This window comes from Rattus norvegicus, chromosome 2 (assembly GCF_021556685.1).
Source record: "Rattus norvegicus strain SHRSP/BbbUtx chromosome 2, alternate assembly SHRSP_T2T, whole genome shotgun sequence".
Classification (NCBI taxonomy): Eukaryota; Metazoa; Chordata; class Mammalia; order Rodentia; family Muridae; genus Rattus; species Rattus norvegicus.
In genome coordinates, this window is record NC_141535.1 from 234,401,667 (window position 1) to 234,407,666 (window position 6,000).

Sequence of the window (6,000 nt, forward strand, 5' to 3'; positions counted from 1 at the left end):
TCAGGGATATGTTTGGTAGAGGTGATGTATGGTGTGAAGGAAGGGGATGCCTCTCTTTGGGGCCATGCTGAGGCATCCCTTCCCCTGAGGAACCAGTAAAATGATGGTATAGAATAGAATAGAGTTTATTCAAGGCATGGGGATGGGGAGTTGAGAGAAAGGCAGGGAGAGAGATGGGGGAGAGAGAGGAGAGGAGAGGAGAGGAAAGGAGAGGAGAGGAGAGGAGAGGAGAAGAGAGGAGAGGAGAGGAGAGGAGAAGAGAGGAGAGGAGAGGGATGGAGGCTGGCTGTGAGTATGTGGGGAGAGAGACGGGGGAGAGGGTAAGGAGCAGGAGCAAGAGGAGAAGAGAAGGGGCAAGAGAGGAGGGGGCAAGCAGCCCCTTTTATAGTGAGTGAAGCATTCATGGCTGTTGCCAGGTAACTGGGACAGAGCCTAGATAAAATGCCAACAGCATGGCCATACTGTTTTTGGAAATTCCCTGTGATGACCATGGAGGTGGGTAAATCGACAGTCATTGGATTAGATTAAGAAACACCTAGAGCACAGGCGGAGCTCTGTTCTGGGTAGGACTGTGAGGATGTTTACAGAGGAGATTGGTATGTGAGCTGGTGAACTGCACAAGGAAGATCTGTCCTCAATATGGGCGACTCCCATCTAGTTGGTTGTTGGAAGATGGGGAGAACACAACAGTAAGAAAAGATGAAATCTGTTCTACTCCTCCTTCAGCCGAAACACCTACCTTTCCCTAGCCCAAGAGTCTAAAATGTCAAGACTTGTTGTCTTTAGCGTCTGAAGTTTGCACCAGCATCGCCCTCCAGGTTCTCCAGCCTCCCATCTTTGGCAAGTTACAAGTACAAGGCCAGCAGAGCCTTGGGGATGGGACTGAGCCGTGCAGCTGAGATCTCAGGGTCTGCAGCTTGCAGATGGCCTGCTGTGATACTCCTCAGCCTTGGTGATGGCATTAGCCAATTCCCCTAGTCCCCTCTAACAACTTTGTGCCTGTCTGTGTCTCTTATTGTTTTTTGCCATCTAGGGGACCTTGACTGAAGACTTCATTTTTATTTAATCATCTCTGTGAAGATCCACTTTTTAATAAGGCCATATTCACAGGTACTGCGGGGGACATGCGTTAGAGATTCAACACATCCTTTTTGGAAAGTAAAATTTAACCCACATTAGCAATGCTTAAATTTTCTATATGTCGGTTCAGAAGTTTTCCCCTGCAGAAATATGTATCATTACCAAGGACTATTATATTAAATTGGTTAAAATTATCAGCTTATAATATATGAAAGACAACTAGAACTGTGCATGACCCTCGACAATTTTATATGTTATATGGTCAAATTACTTCTATGTAACATCTTTTCTCATTCATTTCTGCAAGTTTTTCTGCATGTTCTTTAAGATATCCTAAATAGATGGTTACATTGAGTAGCAATGCAATTTTGAGTTTCTTAATTTTTATATATTTTTGTTCATTTATTATTTCCACATTATTATAAGACTTCCTGAGGAGAAACCACGATGCTAGAATGGTAAGCTAGCCAGAGTATTGTTTTGTGTGTGCTTTAACTGGAAATTATTCTGTAATTTTTATCATTAAATATGACGATTGCTACAGGCTTACAGTATTTCTCGGGTTAAGAAAATCTATTTCTAGTCATGATTTTAGAGATCTTTTAAATTAAATTTTGAGGGATCATTACTTTTGCTGCAACTGTTAAAAGTGTTATATGGTTTTATTTCCCCCTTCATACCAAGTCGAAAAGATAAAAATGGAGCTGTAAATAAAATCCAGGCTGTGGGAACAGAGAAAGAAGCACAAAGACGTCATGGGATGGCTGTTTCCTTTTATTGCTTTGAAAGTATAAAATAGGTGAATTGGAGAACCACCTTAGAGTTGGTAATAATACAATATGCTCAATAATAGTTAACGCTGATCCACAAATCCCTCCCAAACAGTAGAAATATGGGGGCATATATTTCATCCTGTGGTTTATAAAGTATAATTACTTTCTAATTTCAGATGAAGCACTAGAACCGATAGCAAAACATTGAATAATGAAGAGAAGATACCCATAAAATGTATTAGATATCACTGCAACAAGATGTTTGACTTCAGCAATGTGAGGAAGAATAGTTTTACTTTGGCTTGACTCACAGTTTGAGGGTGTAGTCCCCCCCCCTCTGTGTGTGTGTGTGTGTGTGTGTGTGTGTGTGTGTGTGTGCGTGTGCGTGTGCGTGTTTTGAGTATGGCAACAACAGCATGAGGCAGTTGGTCACACAGCAGCTGGCATTCTGTCCCTTTCTCCCCTCTTTCCATTAATGTTTACATTTAATCATTTATTGTGAGCTCATACAAGCCCCAGGGTGTGTGCTCATGTGCATGTGTGCATGCACGTGTTAGTTCAGAGTACACCTTGCAGGAATCCATTCTGTCTTTGCACCAGGTGGGTTGTGGGAATTGAATTCAGGCTTGGTGATCCCTTTACCTGACGAGCTATATTGCCGCTCCCACATCCCTTTAATTGAGTCTGAGCATTTGTCCCAGGTTTAGGCGAGGTCTTCCCTCTGAGGTTAAATCTCAGTGAAAGAAAACTCCCTCACAGACATTTCCAGAGGTGTGTCTTACAAGTCATTCTAAATCCAGTCAAGTTGACAATGAAAGATAAGCAAGCCTGTGTTTTGGCCATGAAGAGAGGGTAATCTGATTTTATCTTCTTTATGAGATTGTCTGCGATGGCTAGTTGGAATTCAGTCTATAGAGTGCTTTGAGTCTCTGGTGGTACCTGTTCTTCATGTGCATAGGTTATTTCTCTTGCCTTGTCCCTTCCTCCTTGTGAGCAATGTTTCCATTGGTATTTGAAAGTTTATAGCACAGAGATGGATAAGGATTTGGGGATATGGACTAGATAAAAACTTGGCTCAAATCCACACAAAACTTCCTAAAACTTGTTTATAGCAAGTATTTGGATAGATTTTGGCACTGATCTGTCCCTTTAGATGACAACTAGGTCTGGCTTGTGTCTCTGCACTCATCTTTTGATTGCGAGTAACATTTTGTTGTTTACATTTTAGGAGCTCCTTTCTGACTTCAAACTTTCTGAGTGAAAAATGCAGAGGACAAGGAGGTCATGGCTTCATTCCAGAGTTTCTCTGTAGTGAGGAAATCTTAGTTTTAAAAATGTCTTCACTTATGAGCCATTGGTCTCAGTTGTTGGCAGTAGGATCGCTTGTGATTGAAGGCTCAAAGTGCAAAAACGAGAAAGTAATGGGCTCAAAGATAGCTGGGCTTGATACATACTTCCGTAAATCCCAATGAAAAGGGCCTATTTCTACTGCTTACCTGCTTGTGGTTTCAAGTTCTCAAAATGACTAGAGTCAGTGTTCAGAAAATGCTGTCGGTAAGTCTCTTCTGTTCCCCTTGTTCCTCTCCCCCTTTTCTCTTTCCCAACACTCATCTCAGTGCCCAGTGAATATGCAGGGAACAGATGGGCCAAAAGGACTTAGTTTCTAGCACTTCATGAGTACTTAGTAAATGATTATTTTTTTTGATGTACGTATCTGCATGTGGCCTGTGTACTATGCATGTGCTGAGTGTGTGAGCAGTTATATGTGCATGTGTGGTCAGGCACAGAGGCCAGAGGAGGCTGCCCAGTGTCCTGTGTGATCATTCTTGTCCTCATTGTCTTGATACAGGCTCTCACTGCACCTGGAGCTAGCTAAGCTGGTGTCCAGCAAACCTCAGCCATTCTCATCTCATGTCCCTACCTTCCGCTACACTGGAGTTCTAGGAGCCTGTGGCCACTCCTGGATTTTTCAGTGGGTTCTAGTGATGGTGAACGTCTCTTGCTTGCATAGCTATTGCTCTGACTTACAGATCTAGCTTCTCTGTCCAGCAAGACATCAGATTTTTTTTCCCCATAAGGAGATAAATACAAGTTTTCTTGTCATTTGCTAGCACAAGGCAGAAAGCATTGTAAAGGAGGTCTCCATATTGATTCCTCCTTGTGGTCAGAGATTAGAGAAATGGCCATCGTAATGAACACGAGAGGGAGAGAGGGAGAGAGGGAGAGAGAGAAAGAGAGAGAGAGAGAGAGAGAGAGAGAGAGAGAGAGAAATATTCCTATATGAACAGTGAAACAAAACAGAGCGAGTTGGTTCACACCGACGGAAAGAAGCAGCAGACAAACTGAAGACTGCATGAAAGGCTAATTATTTAAATAACAAATAATGCATATTTTTTCTACTTTTAAGGTCTGATTTTTCTAAGTTCCCACATAAAGATTCCTTTTTTTATATATATATAATGGGTAAGCCGCCTTTCTCAACTGCATACTGTCATTCCTAAACAACCCTGGAGCTAAAAATTTTAAGTGCTGTCACCCAAAATTGCTAAACAGAACTTACTCTTTAATTTGTCTGCCACTCTTTCTGTCACTTCCCTTGCACTTTTGTGGTAAGGCATTCGTTCAACTGTCATATCTCAAGTCCTTTAAAATAGAAAGCAAAAGCCCCAATTCACTCTCACAATGGCCAGAAAGGTCACCTATAGTTGCTGGGGGCTTTTTGACCTAAAACTTTGGGGTAAATCCCGCTGACAAAGTGTGAGTTAATAATGTGTCAGTAAGCTTTTCTTCATTGGATGAAATATTTGAGATAGTTAACTTATGAAAAATAGAAGTTAAATACAGTCACGGCTTTGGAGGGTCTAGTGTGAAGATCACGTGGACCTCTGGCAAGGTGATACCTCGTGATTGGAGTCATGATGTGAGGCAAAACCACGGTCTTCATGACCAGAGAAGAAAGACTGAACAAGCTGCTAGGACAGCTATTCTCTCCTCCCAGGGTATGCTCCAGTAAGCTAAAGGTCTCCTATAGGACCCTACGTACAGGTTCTGTCACCTTCTAGTAGCACACCCTGGGGACCAAGACCCAGATTCAAACCATGACAAATAGTAAACCCTGCCCTTTTCCAGATGGGTAATCTAGATGGCTGGTTCTAAGGTCTGTCCATAAGTGTCAAAATCTGGAAAAGTGAGAATAATGGGATAGATGTAGATTTAAGCCGCATGTCCATGCATTTGTTAAGGTTCTACTTAACAAATGGCTTGTTTTAATACAACACCTCAGCAAAGCGTATGAATAGCTGTTTGAATTTTCCTAACAAAAGATGCAAAGAATGAGGCTGGAGAGATGGATCAGTGGTTAAGAGCAGTTCTTCTTGGAGAGGCCCTCAGGGCGAGTCTCAGCACCCTCACGGTGGCTGACAACCATCTGTAACTCTGCTTCCAGGGGATCTGATGCTGTCTTCTGACCTTCATGGGTACTGGGCACACAAGTGGTACACATACATACATACATGCAAGGGGAACACTCATTCACATGAAAAATAAAGATTTAAAGAACGCATGCACACTAATGGGTAAGAAGCGTCAAAGGTTAAGTCCACTTGAGTTAGTTTCACCTGTTAGGTATATCCAGACAGGGCAAAAACATTCAAGCCATCGGTTTTTTTCTCTGTCTCTGTATATGTGATTTCCATAGGGTGCCTATTGATTTAGGTATGAAGATTCTACTTGGACTCCAAAGATAGGCTGAATTCTCTGTTACATTAGGGGCTATTAAAGGATGCTTGAAGTTCCACTTCAGGACGGAAATGATCCAATAGAGATATTCTCTAACCTGTCAAAAGATTAAAATAAGGCCCCAAGAAAAGACAATTAAGTTTCTTCCACTTCTGCCACAAGTCTCATCCAATTGTTGCAGGAAGTCCTAGGGTGGGTAGGAATAGGGACAATCTGAAGGACTCCCCCACAATGTAGCGACGTGCCTGTACCTCTCTTTCTAGACCTTAAAGGAACCAGGACTTGTGGATAGGGCGATGTATTAGTTAATTTTTTCACTGCAATGATCAAATTACTAATTAAAACAACTTATAGAGAGAAGAATTTATTTTGACATTTTGACTCAGGAGACTAAAGCAACTGGAAGGGG